The sequence below is a fragment of the Narcine bancroftii genome, chromosome 11 (genome assembly GCF_036971445.1).
Source record: "Narcine bancroftii isolate sNarBan1 chromosome 11, sNarBan1.hap1, whole genome shotgun sequence".
Classification (NCBI taxonomy): domain Eukaryota; kingdom Metazoa; phylum Chordata; class Chondrichthyes; order Torpediniformes; family Narcinidae; genus Narcine; species Narcine bancroftii.
Window position 1 is genome coordinate 95,107,848 of NC_091479.1, and position 22,702 is coordinate 95,130,549.

At 46.9% G+C, this 22,702-nt stretch overlaps 1 protein-coding gene across 5 annotated transcripts in view; it reads right to left on the minus strand.

Annotated features, from left to right (window-relative positions):
* The window catches only part of frs2a (fibroblast growth factor receptor substrate 2a), an 83,363-nt gene extending 66,745 nt beyond the window's left edge, over positions 1-16,618 (minus strand). For 2 of the 5 annotated variants that reach the window (XM_069904094.1, XM_069904095.1), the window contains exons 1-3: positions 16,493-16,618; positions 7,294-7,334; positions 3,629-3,774 (exon numbers count right to left, since the gene is read on the minus strand). The gene's annotated coding sequence lies outside the window, so the exon portion shown is untranslated. The remainder of the gene's footprint in view (positions 1-3,628; positions 3,775-7,293; positions 7,335-16,492) is intronic. The other 3 variants (XM_069904096.1, XM_069904099.1, XM_069904098.1) reach the window with 3 other exon arrangements.
* Between the last annotated feature and the right edge of the window lie 6,084 nt (positions 16,619-22,702).

Below are 22,702 nucleotides of genomic sequence, written 5' to 3' on the forward strand. Positions count from 1 at the left end.
CAGGTTAACCACAGAACTAATCAAGCCTTTTCACTGTAATTAACTTGATGCAATGTATTTAGAATAATTTGTTTTTCTAGTTTGATTGAGGTTTTAGCTTCATCTGTGGAGATTATATGGACTAAAGTAATTCAGGATCTACTTTAAAAGGGCTAAATGAGACGTTTAAAGTAAACAGAATCTTGGTTTACTTGTGTTAATATGAAACAGTCATTTCAAGCTTTTATTTGGAAACAAATCAAATAGTAATTATCTTTCGGTTTTATGTTTTAAGCCTCAGTTATACGGATAACAACCTCACTGGGGCCTCATTTCTGTGAGGGGTGCTGGACAAAGTGGCGACTGTCTACCTTAAGGTAGACAAAGGGCATTTTTACACAGAAACTTCAGAATTATTCTGGAAAGAAAATGAGCATACCTACCTCAGGTATTTCCCGATATAGTCATTTACACAGAGGCACTTTCACACAGCCTTCCTGTGTGGCAGAGTTTGTCAGAGGGGGAAAATGTCGTATTCACTCAGCCTTTTTTTTACGGAGTGGCTGCGGTCATTTTACACTGCAGCCGCTCCGTAAAAATGTGAAGGGGTCCCAGTGGAAAAATTACGGCATGGAATTTACATAATAAATTCCATCTCAACATTTTTACACTGCCACAGGAGCAGAAAATTTCAGGAAATTTTCTGATCTTCAGCAGCTGTGCAAAAGTGCTTATTATTAAAGAATTTCATGTATGTTACATTCCAAATGTAGTATTACATGACCATAACGGAACCTTTACCTTTTTAACATCAGCTGTTCTTCTAGTTCTCCCATGCTGCTACTCAAGGGGAGTCAAGATAATATAGTTGCCAACTAGCCTGTCTCTTTACACGAATGTTAAAAGGGAATTCTAATCATCACAGCTACTTATAAACTGCCGAAAATAATCAGAGGCCTTCTACTTTTCAGGTCAATGTGAAGATTATATTACATAATAATTTAAGGGACCTTCTCCCATGTTAAAATTAAATTGTACGACCCGACAGACGATCGTCAAAATTCTCACACTTAGGATTTGATCCTGATAGGCTCAGTCATGAGAAACAAACATTTTTGTTTTTGATTCCGTTGAGGAACGACTGAGTTTTGATCCACGGAGGGCAAAAAGGCTGGTACAAGACTAATCTGTATCTGGGCACCTCACTAGAAGTGCTATCAAATGGAAAATGATGTGAAGACATGTGTGACAACAGCAATACGACACCAGTCGTGGGCCACATCCATTCTCCTTCCTTTGCTGGGGAGTGGAGTCACCAGCTCCTACCTTATTCAAGGTGCTGGCAATATTGCCCGTTCATTTATTTCTAAAACTTTCCACAAGCAGTGGAAACCCAGAATTTTTGTCCATCAAAAAACCAACAGAATTCAAAATATTTCCTTTCAATGGTACCTGTCAACAAAGTCATTGATGATGGCATCAAACAGTTCCAGGACACATTATTAAGTTAGCACCTTCTGGCCTGCATAAAAAAGTCTTTATGTCTCAAATATAAACAACTTATTACAGTAGAAATCCAAAAATCGAGATGCCAGAAATCCAGATCATCTGAGAATCCAGACTTTAAATACTCTCAAACTTTTTAAATTTTGCAGGCTTTTTTGTACGTGCATGTACGCGTTAACGTCACTCAGGCTACAAGCGACCACCAGTTGTCATTTTAAAACCATATATAACATATAACAGTTTATGGCATGGAAACAGACAAGCAATCAAACTGTGTCAACGCTAGAATTTGTTGCATGAATGGTTTTTGTTAAAACGATCAGAAGGTATGGCAATTTCCTCCTGAAATTTGAATTTTAAAAGTACTGTCCAAGAATCTAGAAAATCTGAACCTGCCCAATCTCCAAGCAGTCTGGATGTTCAGACTTCTACTGTATGTACCATGAGGATATAATTCAACTTTGGCAGGGCCACAAGAATGATTGACATGCTTGCAACCTACCAAATTTCCTTTCCACTGATATCACAACCAAGCTACCACTGCAAGAAAAAAGTCCATCATTTAGTGCTAGAGTCCTATATTTTGAAAATTAACATGTACAAACTCTTTCCAATCCTCACAGTTTTTATCAGTGAAGCATTTTGGGATATCTTCCATGTTATTTATTACTGTGCCTGGGGGGGGTTATGGTTAATGATAAAACAGAATACCAATTTAAGTCATTTAAGGGCACTACTTATTAAAAAATGGTGCATTTGAAGATAAATTGCTCCACTAGTGCAGGTTGCATCACAAAGCATTTACCTGATGTCTACACGATAGTGGAAAAATCACAGATGCTGGAGGAAGTCAATCAGTCTCGCAGTAAAGATAGATTATTGACGTTTCAGGTCCGAACCCTTCTTCAAGGTACAAGCGAAAAGCAGGACAGCGTCTGAACAAAAGGGTACACTGTACTAGTTTCCTTTCCCTTTTTTTCAAGCATGGTTGCCAAGGCCAATTAAGAGAGAGAGTAGACGTACTTAATCTGAAACCACCTGATTTTGGATGAGGAAGGGGGGAATTGTCTCTGACAATAGGAAAAACAAACTGGTGTTTGAGCTCAGGAGGTCAAACAGCGACTGTGGAGACAAAGGCAAGTTCAATATTTTGAGTCAAGACCTTGTGTCAGGACTGCTTGACCTGTTGATTTCTTCCAGCAGTTTGTTTTCAGCTGCAGATTCCAGCTTCTGCAGCCCCCTTTCCCAAATGACGATTCAGCCCCTTTCACACTTGCAAGGGATCCCAGGAATCAAACGGCAATCGGCCTTCAAAGTGCCTAGTATGAAAGCAAATTCAGATCAACGCCGGCGTCAGATGATGTCATCTCATGCCGGGGAGTTACAGCCTCGACCTAGTACAATCCCCAGAGTCTGCAGACGCCAGTGTTGAAATCAGGCAAGTGTGAAATGGGTCATTGCATTGTGGGATTGAAATGACCCAAGGTTTTGCGTGAGTGCAGGAAGAAAAGATTAAAATGAAGGCATAAACTTTGCCATGGGAAAGTTGGTGGGGGAGGGAGAGAGAAAGAGTGAGAAAAAGAGAGCGAAGAGCAAGGGAAAAGAGAAAAAGAGCGAGCAAAAAAGAGAGAGAGGCAATAAATAACAATAGCGGACAATTTTTGAACAGCTGGGAGTACAATTTATAAAGACCATGTTAAAAAAAAAGCAATGGCAGACCTGACTTCCCAGAATGCCATGCAGCAGAGAAACCCCTCTATGAATGCTCCATGCATGCAGCCGGGCTACAAACCTTTCCACCCATTATTGCTATTTATTGCTCGCACTTTCCCACGGTCCCTTACAAAGGTTTATATAGATCGGCACAAAAACAGGGGCTGAAGGGCTCATACCGTACAGCACATAAAGTTTAATTATGTTATAATTAGACATAATTAATTTTGTTTGAATACAAGATCATAATACATTGATCAGGATTTAGGACAGGTCCACCATCACTCAAAGTATCAAGACGTCATCAGTAGAAGGTGGAACAGTCCTAACCCCAGGGATGGCTCCTTGCAAGTAGCAATTCAATTCAGGAATCAAATGTTAACTTTGCATGGTATGCCACAGCTCAGAAGGCATAAACTGATAACCATACCTTTTAAAATGCATTGCATGTCCATAAAAAGTGAGGGGAAAACTGTCTTCTGCTGCCACCATATTCATTTTTGCAAAAGGGCACTTGTGTTGCATGAGATTTTGAAAATGCTACTCCTTTGAATGTGAACTTGGCCTATGCAGTCCCTAGAAACAAATGAACAGCATTCTTACTAAACAAATACATGCTATATTCACACACACACACACACACACACACACACACACACTATCATCTTTTAATGAAAGAAAACCTGATAGATTTAATAATTTCTCCACAAGGGACACTGTGGCCAATACCAAGCCAATTTTCTCAGACAATAACTGTGAAAAATAACATTAAATATCAGGGGAAAAAAAATCATCAATGAAGTCAAAAGAATAATTGAAATTTTGAAAATACTGAAGTCGATCCTAGCAAGCTGATCACTTTCACAGATATAAGCAAAATAACATACAGTTCCTTATAATGAGCAAGGGAAAATAAAATCTATGATACTAAAAAAAATTGAATGTTGACTGTCTCTCATCATACCTCTCCTTTTGTGCAGGCCACAATAAGAACTAGGAGCAGGAGTTGGCCATCTGGCCCATCGAGCCTGCTCTGCCATTCAATAATATCATGGCTGATCTGATCATTAACTCAACTCCACCTTCCTGCCTTTCCCCCCATATCCCTTAATTCCTTTATGTAAAGATCTATCTAACCGAACTGTAAAACTTTAATGAAGTAGCCTCAACTACTTCCCTGGGTAGAGAATTCCACAAATTTCACTACTCTCTGGGAAAAACAGATTTTCCTCATGTCCATCTTAAATCTACTCCCTGAATCTGGAGGCTGTGTCCCCCAGTTCTGGTCTCACCTACCAATGAAAACAATGTTCATGCCTCTATCTCATCTATCCCTTTCATAATTTTATGTTTCTATAAGAGTTCCTAATATTTTTCTGAATTTGACTGAATATAATCCCAGGCAATTTAGTCTCTCCTTGAAGGTCAACATCTCAACTCCGGGATCAACCTGGTGAACCTCTTCTGGACTGCCTCCAAGGCCAGTATATCCTTCCTCAAGTATGAAGACCAGAAATGCACCCAGTACTCCAGGTGCGGCCTCACCAGGACCTTGTAGAGTTGCAGCATGACCTCCCTACTCCTGAATTTAATTCATTTAGTGAGGAAGGCCAACATTCCATTTGCCTTATTAACTTGTACCTGCAACCCAACTTTTTGCAATTCATGCACAAGCACTCCCAAATCCTTCTGCACTACTGCATTCTGCAGTTTTTCACCATTTACAGTAATGTTCTATTTTTCCTACCAAAGTGGATGACCTCGCATTTACTAACATTGTACTCCATCTGCCAGACCTTTGCCCATTCACCTAATTTAACTATATCCTTCTGCAGCCTCTCCACATCCTCTGTAAAATTTGCTTTTCCACTCAATTTAGTATCATGGCAAACTTAGCTACACGACCCTCTTGTCCCCTGTTCCACATCATCAGTGTAAATGGTGAACAGCTGCGGGCCCAGCACCGACCACTGCGGCCCCCCACTCACCACTGTCTGCCAATCAGAAAAACACCCATTTATCCTGATTCTCTGCCTTTATCAGTTAACCAATCCTCAATCCATGCCAATATACTTCCTCAACTCCATTCATCTGTATCTTACGGCACCTTAATCAAATCCAAATATACCATATCAACCTGTTCCCCACCCATTATATCCACAAAGAATTCTAGCAAGTTTGTCAAACAAGGCCTGCCCTTCTTCACACGATCACGATATAGGAGCAGGCGTAGGTGGGGTATTGGGTTAATGGAGAGGTGAGCTGGTTAAAAAACAAGCCTTGTTGAGGATTTTAAGCTGAGATAGCCAATTTATTGGACCGTCCCAACCTACTTCACTGCAAATTAGATGCGAACCTATTCTACAAAATGCTAAGTTTATAGTCATTTACAATCCCAGCTAATACAAAATGAAACAGATAAAATATTACCATGAATGCGAGAACTCTGAAGATAAGACGGCAAGAATGAAGTGGGCTCCTATAATTTATGGTCTGTGTCCCATCTTCCCATCGAGTCTGCTCTGCCTTCCTGATTCAGATAAAGGTAGCTAGCCCCTTAAATAATGCAATACTCTCATAACTCGTTACTATGAAACATATTGCATTAGTAATGTTCTTCAGTCTCTGGAATAGGGTCTAAACCCACAACCTTGTGACTCAGAGGCAAAAGTGCTTCCAACAAGCCAAAGCTGACACAAGGCTGGTCAGCTATTTTGTGAATGCAGTGAAAAATATTGATTCAGTGATGGCTTTTTCCCCCACCTCCAAGCGATGTAACATCTCTCGTTCTTTTTCTGGCGACAAAACGTATGGGATAGGAAGTTTGAATATGAGAAACAGAATATGCATCATTTATGAGGAGTTTAACATTTGTCAGGTTCTTGGTTTTTAATCTTTTAAAAAGTAACGTGTTTAGATTTCTACTGACAAATAATGCAAGAAAATAACCAAAAAAAATCAATGTTTATTAGTAATACATAGATGACCATTATCAAGCATTGTAACCTGATTTTCCACTTTCAGTGCATTTAAATTCCTTGATTTGATTAGTTTTGTGATCAATTTCTCATTAATCCACAATTCTATGGACATCACAGATCTTTTCAAAGTTCTGTGACTGTGATGAATGATAATACCAAGGACACCACAGTATGCTGACACTTCAAAGCACCGTGACATGATTATACATAGGTATTTTTTCCCGATCTTGATTGTGATGGCATGTTAAGATTAAACAAAGAGACACAATTACTCTGAATATTCAAAAGGAAATCCTGGATACCAGAAATTGCTAGAGGTCTCCAGTCTCTACTTTAGTGTAAAGAAGCGAGTCAGATCGAATAGGTTTTCTCCACCTCTTTATTTACCTCATACCTCCCCTTCCTACTTTGATCTCAATAAATAGTCCCAACCCAAAACATTGACTGCCCATTGCTATCCAATATGCTGCCTGACTTGCTAAGTCCTTCCAGGTTTTCATTCTCTTCCTCACTGACACCTTTCTTGATTACTTATTCCTCCCTTAAGATGTACCACAAGACCTACAAACCTCCAGTGCTCTCTTAGGCTCTTAGGCTGAAGGATCACTCCTCTGTAGTGGATTTTGTGTAACAGACAAGGCAATTGGAAAAGTTAAACACAGTGTCCCAGAGGAACTCAAGAGGTTGAGCAGCATCAGTGGGAAAAAAAGAATGGACAACATTTTGGACCAAAACACTACCAGTGCTACTTTTCTCTGACTAATGATGCTTGACCCACTGAGTTCCTCTGACAGACTATGCTTGACTTCAAATTCTACCATCTGCAGCCTCCTGTGTTTAGACATTTAATATTATCTAATTTTAATAATATTAATATAATTTCTATTTAATTAGATACAAAACTGTAACAGGCCCTTTCAAACCACGAACCCATATCGCCCAAATACTATGTGACCAATTAACCTACTAACCCCATATGTTTGTGTCTGCAATCGATAAAGATGCCGTTGAAAGGGATGAGGTGAGCTTATTAGTTTTACCGGAATAGGACAGGGAGAAGAAAGAAAGTGCTCGAGGATTATACACTCAAGCCAAGGTTTAATTGCTTGCTCACCTAAACGAGCCCTGCAATGCTAGGTTGAGTGGGCTGTGTACCTGCATTGGGACAAAATCAATCAATGGTTAGAAGGAACAATAAAATTAAACATTATATTCTGGTGTAGGAATAGGTCTGATTTGGGATGGGTTTAAATGTTGTACTTGTGCAGAATTTGACCAAATTCAAAACAGATAACATGAGCAGTCACAGTCCCAGATACTGGTGATTTTGATAAGGGCCTTCTTTGTGGCTTGTACAAAATAGAACCAAGCATTTGGGATTTAACCAGGAAATAATGAAATTCTCACTGTCAGTCCCCCATTTGCTTCCCTTTAAAAATATCCATACAGCCAAAAACCTTTGCTGCCCATATTTGAATTCACATGAGATCCAATTCATCCATCACCCCTATTCATCCTGTCCTACAGTAGCTATGGCGAGCTCTCCACTGGCCACCGTGACAGAGGTGCACCAAAGAAAAGGTACAAGGACTGCCTAAAGAAATCTCTTGGTGCCTGCCACATTGACCACCGCCAGTGGGCTGATATCGCCTCAAACCGTGCATCTTGGCGCCTCACAGTTTGGCGGGCAGCAACCTCCTTTGAAGAAGACCGCAGAGCCTACCTCACTGACAAAAGGCAAAGGAGGAAAAACCCAACACCCATCCCCAACCAACCAATTTTCCCCTGCAACCGCTGCAATCGTGTCTGCCTGTCCCGCATCGGACTTGTCAGCCACAAACGAGTCTGCAGCTGACGTGGACTTTTTACCCCCTCCATAAATCTTCGTCCGCGAAGCCAAGCAAAGAGACAGTAGCTATCGGTATCATGATTTTTGAAATTCTTGGTTGTGCATGGCAAACCATGTGTCATTAATATGAATGAATTTTTTTTTAAAGAGATGAACAAGGTGATTGATGAGATTACCTAGACTTTAGCAAAGCATTTGAAAAGGTTCAACAAGGTAAACTGGTCTGGAAGGTCAGATTGCACAGGATCCAGAGTATCTGACCTTCGAGTACAGAACTGGCTTGATGGTTGGAATCAGACAGTGATAATGAAGGACTGGAACTCAGATTGGAGTGACTTGTGGCATGGTGGGCCCACTGTTGTTTGTCATCAGTATTAACAACTTGGATGACAGTGGACCTAGCATAGTCAGCAAGTTTGCCGATGACACCAAAATTGGTGGTATAGGTGATAGTGAACTAAGTTATCTATAATCACAGCAGGATGTAAATAACAAACAAGGCAAATGGAATACAACTTGGATAAATGCAAGGTGTTACACTTTGGTAGATTAAACCAGGAGTGGAGTTGCAGATTGAATCTGCAGAACAGAGAGACTTGAGAGTACAGGTATAAAGTTCAATGAAAGTAACAACACAAATACACTAGGCAGGGAAGGTCTTTGATACACTTGTCTTCATCAGTCAGGGCACTGAGTACAGGATGTTACAACTGTACATGATGTTGGTAAGACCATGCTTTGAGTATTGTACATAGATCTAATTACCCAGTTATAAGGGAATTATCATTAAGCTGGAAAGGGTGCAGAAGTGATTCACGAGAACGTTACAAGAGTTGGTGGCTTGCATTTTAAGAAGCTGAGACTTTTCTCCCTGATGTATTGGGGACAGGGAATCTTGTGGATCTTTATAAAATCATGAGCGGCAGAGACAAGGTAAACTTCCAGGACTATTTTTTCTTCTCTTCTTTCCAGGATAGGAATCTAAAAGTAGAGGGATAGATTAAAGGGAAAAGAGGAAAGATTTAAAAGGGTCCTGTGGAGGTCCTTCTTCTACAAAGAGACAATGTGGTCTTCACCAATGTCTGTCTTCAGCCATCCCGTATCTAATCTCTGAGGTTTCTTCCCAAATCTCTAACCATTTGCTTTTAAGACATTCCATAAACTTTGAACCCTTTGTCCAAGATGTTTCGGGTTTTTTTTAAATATTCAGTTGTCCTGACATTTCCTCCTCAGTGTGATGTGCTTTGAGATATCATATCATTGAGTATCAGAGCCAGCCCCACCAGGCTGAGGAACAGCTTCTTTCCACGGGCAGTGAGAATGCTGAAGGACTCAAGGAACTGCTCGCACTGACCATCCAAGACTCTGATAGTCACGAAACAAAATGTATTTATTTGTTTGTTTATATGAATACTTGTCCTGAATATATATTGTTTTGTATGTGTGTAATGTCTGGTTGCGTGCACTGAGGACCGGAGAACGTCATTTTGTTGGGTTGCACTTGTGCAATCAAATGACAATAAACTTGACGATGTTATGTTAAAGGGATTATACGTATGCAATATTGAATAAAAGGTGGGGAACCACACACTAAATGCATCCTCTGCTTGCACTGTTTGGGCTCAAAATTTAGAATGGCCAGTTACTTGAGCTAATGAAAGAAAACTATCAGCGCCCAGTGGAATTTCCCACCCACTCCCCACCTCGAAAGATGGAAATTAGACAAATCAATTAGACATCTCAATGAAGAATCTTCCATTCTTCTAGAATTCAGCACTAAACATGAATGAATGATGAATGTCTGTGAAGGTGCTGTGGAATACCAAGTTACATTTATGCTGTATCATGTTACAGGAAATTATCCTGTACAACTATCCAAAGACTCAGAAGTATTACTGAACATTGCTGCATCAGCAAACTACATTTGATCAGTAATTGTAATACATTCAATTCCATTCAGTTTCTCAGGAACTGAAGCAGTATATGCCTGCACTCATCAAAACCTTCAGAATATTCATGGCTGGGACATAAATGAATAGTGGAACTTAATTGCAAGACAATGACTACATAACTTTGACATTTAACAGCACCATCTTCATTAAATACCCAGCAATCCACAACTCAAGAGAATTTCAGCGTTGTATGTTATGTCATGTATGTAGTCTGATAATAAATCAGAAATCTCAAGAGTTACCATTGCATGGAAACATTCTGGACTGGCCACAGAGATAGCGTAGCAAGGTCCAAGACTCATCAACCAGCAACACATGATTTAATGCTGATTCACCAAAGCCTTTTCGCTATCTGCAAGTCACAATCAAGAGTGTGATTATAATAATATTCACTTGTTTGGATAAGGGCAGCTCCCGACACACTCAAGAAGCTTCCAAACTATCCTGGCACTCCGTACTCTTAAACATTCACTCCCTCCATCACCAGTGCAGTTCAGCTGCAATATGTCACATCTATAGAAAGCATCAAGGCTACTCCAAACAGTGCCTCCCAAAACAGAATAAAATTTATTCCCACCACCACCTGCAGCTTCCACTCTACACTGCAGATTAATCTGTCTTGGAATTATATTGGTGCTCCTTCATCAGTGGGCTTAATGTGATGGTTCTCAACCACTGGTGAGCTACAGCATACTTCCATGTGGGTCTTTAACAATGTTAAATAAAATACTTTAAATTTGCTAAAGATCCATTTCTTACAGAGCTCCCTTTGATTTGAAAATGTTGCTCAGCCATTGCTACTAGTGGGCCCATGGCACGTTAGGCTGGCAGCCAGGTGGGCCTTAGACTGAAAAAGGTCGAGAATACATCTACCAGACTGAGTGTCCCAGGGAGAGCTCTCAAAAACAATTAGAGAGGGACAACAAATGTTACTGCGCCAGCAACTCTCAAATAATTTTTTTAATGTGTTAAGTATCACTTATTTTAGAAAGCATTGGATGGTGACATTTTGTGAATGCTGAGTATTTTTGATTATATTATCAGTCTAAAAAAACCAAACATCAATTTCCCCTAGATTTATTCTCAGTTGATATTCCCATTTACAATAGTCTTATGGCAAAGATCAGCAAATTCCTCAGCTCTTTTTAATCAGGATTCTTCCAAGAAGCAAATGCAACAAATTTAAGATGCTTAAATTTAAAATCCTGAAAACACATCTGTTTACTAGCCAGAGCCTGCAAACATTTTGTCATGTTTTAGGAAAAATCCAATCTAAAGCAACAAAATAGCCAACACCATGAAGTATAAAACTTGCAAATAAAGGGTAACCTCTCCAAAATATTTCTTCAGTATTTTTTTGAGAAGTAGTCAGGTAACTTCAACTTTCAAACCTGAACTTTGAAGAACCTTTAGATTTCAAATGTAAATAACATTTTTGAAATAGCTTTAATTTCTCCGAGATAAAATCCAAAACAAAATTACATAATTTCTTGTCTTCAAAGTAACAACAAAGGCCTGCAGAAACTGAGAAACACAAAATATGCTCAAGCTCAACTTAATGCAGGAAATCCTGTCATCAAAGTATATGCAGAAAACAGTGGAAGAGATTTGTTAATAAAGGGTCTGGTATAAAAAACAATTCACCCTCCGAGTTAAGGAATAATAGCTTGTGTCGGGTAAAATTGGGGCCTCTTGTCTGCAGTTGATACAAAGATGATGCCAATCGACACACTTCCAAGATTGACCATACTAAGGTAATACAAATTCCTGTCAATATTATATAATTTCTAAAAAATCCTCCAGAAAAGGAACATTTCAAAGGAGATCGAAGAAATGTTTTCGGACAGGTCTTTTACTTTCAAATAAAAATGTTGAACATCTTCCAACAGGTCATCCCTTTAATTAACACAATGCTGGATACTAACATTTACAGCACCACATGTATTTGTACCTTTGGTGGAACACATTAAACAGCTCTGATCAACAACTCTCCATCTTTGGGATAGAGGGAGGAGGGAGGGGGAGAGAGTAGGAGGGAGGGGGAAGGGAGGGGGAGAGGGGGAGGGGGGAGAGGGGGGAGGGAGGGGGAGGGAGGGGGAGGGAGGGGGGAGAGAGGGGGGAGGGGGAGGGGGGAGGGGGAGGGGGGAGGGGGGAGGGGGAGGGGGGAGGGGAGGGGGGAGGGGGAGGGGGGAGGGGAGGCAGGGGGGGTGGAGGGGGAGGGGAGGCAGGGGGGGTGGAGGGGGAGGGGAGGCAGGGGGGGTGGAGGGGGAGGGGAGGCAGAGGGGGGGAGGTGGGGTGGGGAGGCGGAGGGGGGGAGCAGAAGGGGGAGGGGAGGGGAGGGGGAGGGAGGGATGGAACGGGATAGAGAGGGAGGGAGGGATGGAACGGGATAGAGAGGGAGGGAGGGATGGAACGGGATAGAGAGGGAGGGAGGGATGGAACGGGATAGAGAGGGAGGGAGGGATGGAACGGGATAGAGAGGGAGGGAGGGAGAGAGGGAGAGAGAGAGGGAGGGAGAGAGGGAGGGAGAGAGGGAGGGAGGGAACGGGATGGAACGGGATAGGGAGGGAGGGAGGGAGGGATGGAATGGGATAGAGAGGGAGGGAGAGATGGAACGGGATAGAGAGGGAGGGAATGGGATAGAGAGGGAGGGAGGGAGGGAATGGGATAGAGAGGGAGGGAGGGAGGGAACGGGATAGAGAGGGAGGGAGGGATGGAATGGGATAGAGAGGGAGGGAGGGATGGAACGGGATAGAGAGGGAGGGAAGGAGGGATGGAATGGGATAGAGAGGGAGGGAGGGAGGGATGGAACGGGATAGAGAGGGGGAGGGATGGAACGGGATAGAGAGGGGGGAGGGATGGAACGGGATAGAGAGGGGGGAGGGATGGAACGGGATAGAGAGGGGGGAGGGATGGAACGGGGGAGGGAGGGAGGGATGGAACGGGATAGAGAGGGAGGGAGGGATGGAACGGGATAGAGAGGGAGGGAGGGATGGAACGGGATAGAGAGGGGGGAGGGATGGAACGGGATAGAGAGGGAGGGAGGGATGGAACGGGATAGAGAGGGAGGGAGGGAGGGAACGGGATAGAGAGGGAGGGAGGGAGGGTGGGAGGGAACGGGATAGAGAGGGGGAGGGATGGAACGGGATAGAGAGGGGGGAGGGATGGAACGGGATAGAGAGGGGGGAGGGATGGAACGGGGGAGGGATGGAGGGATGGAACGGGATAGAGAGGGAGGGAGGGATGGAACGGGATAGAGAGGGGGGAGGGATGGAACGGGATAGAGAGGGAGGGAGGGATGGAACGGGATAGAGAGGGAGGGAGGGTGGGAACGGGATAGAGAGAGAGGGAGGGAGGGAGGGAGGGAGGGAACGGGATAGAGAGGGAGGGATGGAACGGGATAGAGAGGGAGGGATGGAACAGGGGAGGGAGAGAGGGATGGAACGGGGAGGGAGGGAGGGATGGAACGGGATAGAGAGGGAGGGAGAGATGGAACGGGATAGAGAGGGAGGGAGGGATGGAACGGGATAGAGAGGGAGGGAGGGTGGGAACGGGATAGAGAGAGAGGGAGGGAGGGAGGGAGGGAGGGAACGGGATAGAGAGGGAGGGATGGAACGGGATAGAGAGGGAGGGATGGAACAGGGGAGGGAGAGAGGGATGGAACGGGGAGGGAGGGAGGGATGGAACGGGATAGAGAGGGAGGGAGAGATGGAACGGGATAGAGAGGGAGGGATGGAACAGGGGAGGGAGAGAGGGTTGGAACGGGGGAGGGAGGGAGGGATGGAACGGGATAGAGAGGGAGGGAGGGATGGAACGGGATAGAGAGGGAGGGAGGGATGGAACGGGATAGAGAGGGAGGGAGGGATGGAACGGGATAGAGAGGGAGGGAGGGAGGGATGGAACGGGATAGAGAGGGAGGGAGGGATGGAACGGGATAGAGAGGGAGGGAGGGATGGAACGGGATAGAGAGGGAGGGAGGGATGGAACGGGATAGAGAGGGAGGGAGGGATGGAACGGGATAGAGAGGGAGGGAGGGATGGAACGGGATAGAGAGGGAGGGAGGGAGGGATGGAACGGGATAGAGAGGGAGGGAGGGATGGAACGGGATAGAGAGGGAGGGAGGGATGGAACGGGATAGAGAGGGAGGGAGGGATGGAACGGGATAGAGAGGGAGGGAGGGATGGAACGGGATAGAGAGGGAGGGAGGGATGGAACGGGATAGAGAGGGAGGGAGGGATGGAACGGGATAGAGAGGGAGGGAGGGAAGGATGGAACGGGATAGAGAGGGAGGGAGGGATGGAACGGGATAGAGAGAGAGGGAGGGATGGAACGGGATAGAGAGGGAGGGAGGGATGGAACGGGATAGAGAGGGAGGGAGGGAGGGATGGAACGGGATAGAGAGGGAGGGAGGGATGGAACGGGATAGAGAGGGAGGGAGGGATGGAACGGGATAGAGAGAGAGGGAGGGATGGAACGGGATAGAGAGGGGGGAGGGATGGAACGGGATAGAGAGGGAGGGAGGGATGGAACGGGATAGAGAGGGAGGGAGGGAGGGAACGGGATAGAGAGGGAGGGAGGGAGGGTGGGAGGGAACGGGATAGAGAGGGGGAGGGATGGAACGGGATAGAGAGGGGGGAGGGATGGAACGGGATAGAGAGGGGGGAGGGATGGAACGGGGGAGGGATGGAGGGATGGAACGGGATAGAGAGGGAGGGAGGGATGGAACGGGATAGAGAGGGGGGAGGGATGGAACGGGATAGAGAGGGAGGGAGGGATGGAACGGGATAGAGAGGGAGGGAGGGTGGGAACGGGATAGAGAGAGAGGGAGGGAGGGAGGGAGGGAGGGAACGGGATAGAGAGGGAGGGATGGAACGGGATAGAGAGGGAGGGATGGAACAGGGGAGGGAGAGAGGGATGGAACGGGGAGGGAGGGAGGGATGGAACAGGATAGAGAGGGAGGGAGAGATGGAACGGGATAGAGAGGGAGGGATGGAACAGGGGAGGGAGAGAGGGTTGGAACGGGGGAGGGAGGGAGGGATGGAACGGGATAGAGAGGGAGGGAGGGATGGAACGGGATAGAGAGGGAGGGAGGGATGGAACGGGATAGAGAGGGAGGGAGGGATGGAACGGGATAGAGAGGGAGGGAGGGAGGGATGGAACGGGATAGAGAGGGAGGGAGGGATGGAACGGGATAGAGAGGGAGGGAGGGATGGAACGGGATAGAGAGGGAGGGAGGGATGGAACGGGATAGAGAGGGAGGGAGGGATGGAACGGGATAGAGAGGGAGGGAGGGATGGAACGGGATAGAGAGGGAGGGAGGGAGGGATGGAACGGGATAGAGAGGGAGGGAGGGATGGAACGGGATAGAGAGGGAGGGAGGGATGGAACGGGATAGAGAGGGAGGGAGGGATGGAACGGGATAGAGAGGGAGGGAGGGATGGAACGGGATAGAGAGGGAGGGAGGGATGGAACGGGATAGAGAGGGAGGGAGGGATGGAACGGGATAGAGAGGGAGGGAGGGAAGGATGGAACGGGATAGAGAGGGAGGGAGGGATGGAACGGGATAGAGAGAGAGGGAGGGATGGAACGGGATAGAGAGGGAGGGAGGGATGGAACGGGATAGAGAGGGAGGGAGGGAGGGATGGAACGGGATAGAGAGGGAGGGAGGGATGGAACGGGATAGAGAGGGAGGGAGGGATGGAACGGGATAGAGAGAGAGGGAGGGATGGAACGGGATAGAGAGGGAGGGAGGGATGGAACAGGATAGAGAGGGAGGGAGGGATGGAACGGGATAGAGAGGGAGGGAGGGAGGGATGGAACGGGATAGAGAGGGAGGGAGGGATGGAACGGGATAGAGAGAGAGGGAGGGATGGAACGGGATAGAGAGGGAGGGAGGGATGGAACAGGATAGAGAGGGAGGGAGGGATGGAACGGGATAGAGAGGGAGGGAGGGATGGAACGGGATAGAGAGGGAGGGAGGGATGGAACGGGATAGAGAGGGAGGGAGGGATGGAACGGGATAGAGAGGGAGGGAGGGATGGAACGGGATAGAGAGGGAGGGAGGGATGGAACGGGATAGAGAGGGAGGGAGGGATGGAACGGGATAGAGAGGGAGGGAGGGATGGAACGGGATAGAGGGGGAGGGAGGGATGGAACGGGATAGAGAGGGAGGGAGGGATGGAACGGGATAGAGAGGGATGGGGAATACGGAGCGATGGACCGTGCATGAGGAGCTGGGGATGGGGGTGATGGAAGGGGCTGGTTGTTGGGGAGTGAATGCACAGACCAGGACTGTGGAGGCGGGGGAGAGACTCGGGCTCAGACAGGGTCCCGAGACCGGCGGCTCTGCCCGGGTGGGGGGGTGTGGGGGGTCCCTGAGCTGCGACTCCGTCCTGGACCCAGGGGGATGCGCCTCTCCTCCTCTCCCTGCCCCGCAGTAGCTGGGGTTCCCCGCCGATCCACGGCTCACAGACCCCGAACCTCCCCCCACCCCCGGTCCGGCCCGTACTCACGCTCCAGTTCCGGGCCGCTCTCCACACGGCCGGCCGGCGAGGGCAGCGGGAGCCCGGGACAAGCTCGGACTCGGGTGCACAGCCGCTTCGTTCCCGGAACAGCACAGGCCGCAGCGCGAACGCATTCCCCAGCCAACTGCTTCCGGGTCATAGTGCACGGGAACGTCGGCCAGGAGCAGTGGCAAAGGTGCATCGGGAGCGAGGGTGCATCGGGAGCGGGGGTGCAGGGGGGAGCGGGGGTGCAGGGGGGAGCGGGGGTGCAGGGGGGAGCGGGGGTGCAGGGGGGAGCGGGGGTGCAGGGGGGAGCGGGGGTGCAGGGGGGAGCGGGGGTGCAGGGGGGAGCGGGGGTGCAGGGGGGAGCGGGGGTGCAGGGGGGAGCGGGGGTGCAGGGGGAGCGGGGGTGCAGGGGGGAGCGGGGGTGCAGGGGGGAGCGGGGGTGCAGGGGGGAGCGGGGGTGCAGGGGGGAGCGGGGGTGCAGGGGGGAGCGGGGGTGCAGGGGGGAGCGGGGGTGCAGGGGGAGCGGGGGTGCAGGGGGGAGCGGGGGTGCAGGGGGGAGCGGGGGTGCAGGGGGGAGCGGGGGTGCAGGGGGGAGCGGGGGTGCAGGGGGGAGCGGGGGTGCAGGGGGGAGCGGGGGTGCAGGGGGGAGCGGGGGTGCAGGGGGGAGCGGGGGTGCAGGGGGGAGCGGGGGTGCAGGGGGGAGCGGGGGTGCAGGGGGAGCGGGGGTGCAGGGGGGAGCGGGGGTGCAGGGGGGAGCGGGGGTGCAGGGGGGAGCGGGGGTGCAGGGGGGAGCGGGGGTGCAGGGGGGAGCGGGGGTGCAGGGGGGAGCGGGGGTGCAGGGGGAGCGAGGGTGCAGGGGGGAGATGCATAGGGAGTGAGGGTGCAAAGGGAAAGGCATGTATGAATAGAGACATGCAAGGGGAGTATGGTGCGTCGGGAATGAGGAAATGGTGTAAAAGGACGGGTACCTTGGGAGTAAGGAAAGAGGGAAGATAGTATTCTGGGGGGAGGAGCATCTGGAGTGGGGAGAGAGTGGAAAAGGGTAAAGGGGGAACCCTCTGAGGTCAGGTTGTTGTAGGGAGGGATGCAGTTGTGGGGAACAAGATATTGGAAGTGGGGTGGGAGAAGAGATATGCTGGGCTTGTGGAATGATGTGTACCGATGCTGGGGTGTTAGGTTGAGAGTGGGTGGTGGTCAAGGGGCTAGAGAAGATTGGGATGGAATGGGTAAAAAGAAGCGGTCTAGGAGGATAGAGGGAGCAGACATGGAGAGAAGCAGAGGGGAGAGGGAATTCACAGTGGAATGGAGTCGCTTGAGAGAATCAGAGTAAGGCAGAGAGGAGGAGGCGGGGAAGATTGGAGAAACTGCAGAAGGTGGGAATTGAGGCAAAGGGAGGAAATGGGAAGTAGATGGAAGAGTGATAGAACATGATCACTGGGAATATAATGGTCAGAAGAGTGAAGAAGATGAAAAAAGATATGGAGTGGGACAGGGAGAAGGAAGATGGAAGGCTGGAGGAGCGAAGTAGGGAGGGAGGGGCAGATTTGGATGTGCAGGAAAGCGGAGGAGATGGTGGAATGGACCAAACTGAGGTAGCACTTTGGGAAGACAGAGAGTACAAGGTGAAGGCCAAAAGGTGATGGGAGAGAATAAAGAAAGGCCCAAGAGAGAAGGGGAATGAGAGTACTGAACCAATGATCATTCATATTGGGAATGCGTGCCACTAAGAAGTGAAAGACTTGTGTGGTTAGAGGAGAGGTGACCATGTTGCATTGTTTTGTTGCCACAGGTGCAAGAGAACACAATGCAAAGCATTTCACTCTATCTCAGCAAATCAAAACATACTTGAGAACAGCAGGTAGTGCAGGGTGTAGACAAGAAAATGGAAGAGGGTAAAGAAACTGGAGATGAGGGGTTCCATGAAGTATCAATGCAATCAGGAATAGAGTTAAAATTTATTATCATCTAACTGTTCATACACCACCTGACAAATCAACATCTCCAGACCACAATACATAATCTTCACACAAATAATCAGAATAAATATATATAAAGAGTTGAGATGATTTTTGCAGTTACAGGATACCATTCATCAATCTCACAGCCTGCAGGAAGAAATTATTCTCCAGCCTGGCGGTCCTGATTTTGATGCTCTTGTACCTTCTTGATGGTAGTGGGTTGAAGATATGCAAGGATTCTATGATCTTCTCTCAATTTCTCTGTCTCAGCTGCATTTGTTCCCAAGATGAGGTCTTCTAGTCCAGATCTTCTGAGATCTCTGCCTTCTTCCACAAATGTGGCTTCCCCTCCACCACTATTAATTCAGCCCTCACTGCATCTCCATTTCCTGCTCATCTGCCCTGGCCCCCTCTGCCCCCAACACAACAAACACAGGATTCCCCTTGTCCTCACCTACCACCCCACCAGCCTCAATAACCAACACATTATCCTCTGGAGTTTCTGGCACTTAGAACAGGATCCCCTACCAGGCACATCTTCCCCTCTGCCTTCCTTAGGGACTGCTCCCTCTGTGACTCCCTCGCACATTCACCCCTCTCCACCAATCACGCCCTGGCACCTTCCCCTGTGGCCGCAAGAGGTGCCGCACTTGCACCCACACCTCCTCCCTCACCAAGGTTTGGGGCCCCAAACAGGCTTTTCAAGTGAAGCAACACTTCACTTGTGTATCCGCAGGACTGATTTACCACATCCGAGCTCTTCTCTACATCACATAGATTGGGAGATCACTTCGCTGAGCACCTTGCTCTGTCCGCACCAGTGTCAGGGACTTCCCAGTGGCCAACAAATTTCAATTCTGCATCCCACTCCCATACTCGCATGACTGTCCATGACTTCGTGTGCTATCCCACCAAGACCACCTGTAAATTGGAGGAGCAATCCCTGATTTTCTGTCTGGGCACTCTCCATCTGAATGGCATTAACATCAACTTTTTTTATTTTCTGCTAACTTGGTCTCCACCCTCTTTCCTCTATCCCTCCACCCCTTGCTTGCTGCTGTGCCCTCCCTCCCTTCTCCATCTATTACCTTCTGCCTTTGCGACCACGCTTCCCCCTTAATCTTTTATTCGGACGCCTGCCGACATTTTTCCATTCCTTGATGAAGGGCTCAAGCCCAAAATGTTGGGTAATGTATCTTTTTGCTATATACTATAAAGTACACTGATCTGTCGAGTTTCTCCAGCATTGTATTTTTACTTCAACCACAGTGCCTGCAGACTTCCATGTTTTACTACTGTGCACTGGATAAGAAGTGTCTTCTTTAATTCTCTGAGCCCTATTTAGACAGACCTCCCAGTAAATGTCATCTAGAGAGGAAAGGGAGACCCCAGTCATCCTCCTGGCTGTTTTAATGATCCTCTGTATAGATTTAGGCTGATGCTTTGCAGCTACCGTACCCCACAATGATGCAGACAGGCTGAACACTCCATTGTACTCCTGTAAAAGGTTGTCAAGATTGGGGGCAGTAACCTTGCCCTCCTCAGAAAAAGTGTAGGCACTGTTTTGCTTTCCTGCCTAATGGGGAGGTTTTGTGAGTCCAGGATAGGTCATCTCGTATATGCATGCCAAGGAACTCTCCACAACAGATGTGAGTTGGAGAATGGTCAGCCTTCATCCTCCTGAGACACACAATCATTTCCTTGGTCTTGTCCACATTGAGACTCGCACCATCTTACGAGGCCTTCAACCTCCTCTCTAATGCTACTCAACTTGTTGCTGATGTGGCCGTCTGCTGTTATATCATCTGCCAATGCGATGATTCTGTAGGAATGGAATCTGGAAGAGCAATTGTGGGTTAGCAGCCTGGACGGTATTGAGCTAACCCCACAGCCCTGAGGTGTGCGCCAGTGCTCACCATGACGGGGCTTGAGGTTTTGCTGCCAACTCAGCCATACTGTGATCTTTCCGTAAGGGAGTCCAGAATCCAGTTGCAGAGAGGGCTGTTAAATCACAGTGAGGAAAACTTCTCCACCAACCTCTGAGGTATGATTGTGGTGAATGCTGAGCTGAAGCCAATGAACAACCAACCTCTGAGGCATCATTCTCTAGGTGGGTCAGGATGGAGTTGTCGGTGGGGGGGGGTGGGTATGGTCAAGGCTACGGCATAATTTATGGACTGGGCTGTGGGGTTAGCTCAATACCGTCCAGGCTGCTAACCCACAACTGCTCTTCCAGATTCCATTCCTACAGAATCATCGCATTGAAATTAACTGATTGAAGACCTCGAGAATCATTTCACAGTATATGATATATCAGGGAGAGAGGGCAGCAGTCTCCACTGCTTACTGACTTAGAAATTGACTTGTACAAGTACATATATTTAGACAGAGTGAGAGACAAATGAGATGTAACAGAAAATAGGATTCTATCATGAGATAAACTCGTGAGGACTTCATTAAGACCTTAATTAGATTTTTGTTTATTAAAATCTTACTTTTGTCTAATGTGAAGCAGAATGTCTCAATAAACGTATTGACGTCGTTGACTATAATTAGGGCTACAACTTAGCTTCCAAACAATGTCTTACTGAACAGGTGTGGGCTGTTAAAACAGGCAGTTTGTCAACAATGTGAGTGTCAATGTTAAAACTGTCAGCATCAACTTTCATTCACAGATCAGTGTCAATCTTCAAAAAGTAAAAATTCTTCAACAGACGGTAAGCAAACAAATGTGACTCACTCCATGCTTTGAAATGGTAAGGCTGGAAGTGGAGTCAGAAAAAGGGGATGTAACAATGGTGAAAGGCAGGAACATTTCTGACTTTGTGTAAAATGTTTTCCAGATGAGAGGTCCCCATGAATTTATGGACATACAGGGAATCAATTGTTTGGAAAATATTTACTATCAATCCACAGATGATCACTGTTAAAGCAATTACAATTTCAAGTTCAGATTTATTGTCAGGGTACATCGATGCCATCGCATACAACCCTGAGATTCTATTTCCTGCAGGCCAGACAGAATTTCGGCTTATTGGTAACTAAACAGTACGAAGGAAAAGATACGCATACAAAAGAGATAAATGAAAACAAACTGCAATAGAGAAAAAAACCAATCAGTAATAAATAATGTGCAAAGTTCTTAAATTATTCTCTAATTGAGTCTGTTGTTTAGGAGTCTTGTGGTGGAGGGGGAGCAACTGTCCCTGAACCTGGTGGTGTAAGTCCTGTGGCACCGATTAACTATTTCCTGATGGCAATAGTGAAAACAGCGTGTCCTGAGTGGAGCAGATCTTTGATGATTGCTGCTGCTCTCTGATGGTAGCATTCTATGTACAGTGCCCTCTGTATTGTTTAGGACAAAGACACTGTTTTTTCTCCTTTATTTGTCCCTATGCTCCACAGTTCAATTTGTAATCAAACAATTCACATGTAATTAAAGTGCACCTTCCAGATTTTATTCAAGATTATTTGTTGACATTTTGGTTTGACCTTGTAGAAATTACAGCACTTTTTATACATCGTCCCCTCATTTCAGGGCACTATAATGTTTAGGACATTTGGTCTTCACAGGTGTTTATATTTCTCAGGTATGTTTTAATTGCTTCAGGTACAAGAGAGCTGGGCTTGCGTTTAAGCTTTTGATAATCTTTGGAGTCTGTAGTTGCCATTTTTCAACATGAGGACCAGAGTTGTGACAATTAAAGTCAAAGAAGCCATTATAAGTCTGAAAAACAAGAATAAAACAGCATGAGGCATCACCCAAACCCAACGATTACCAAACTCAACAGTTTGGAATATCATCAAGTCAACAATCAACTCCTTAGCTGGTGAGCTCATTAATCACAAAGGGACTGGTATTCAGAAGAAGATCTCCACTGCGGATGACAGAAGAATTCTCAACGTATTGAAGAAAAATCCTGAACATATTTCTGAGATCAGAAATACTCTTCAGGAGCCAGGTGTGGATATGTCAATAACTACTTTCTGCAGACCACTTGAACAGAGATGCCAACCACTAGTTGGCACAGAAAGGATGGCCAGATTACAATTTGCCAAGAAGTATTTAAAAGACCCTGCAAAATTCTGAAATAAAGGTCTTGTGGACAGATGAAATCAAGATTAATCTGTCAGAATGATGACGAGAGCAAAGTGTGGAGGTGTAAGGGAACTGCCCAAGATCCAAAGGCTACCTCCTTTGCCATGGTTTGCCTTTGTTCATGAACTCTATATCAGACAGAAGTCATTGACATAT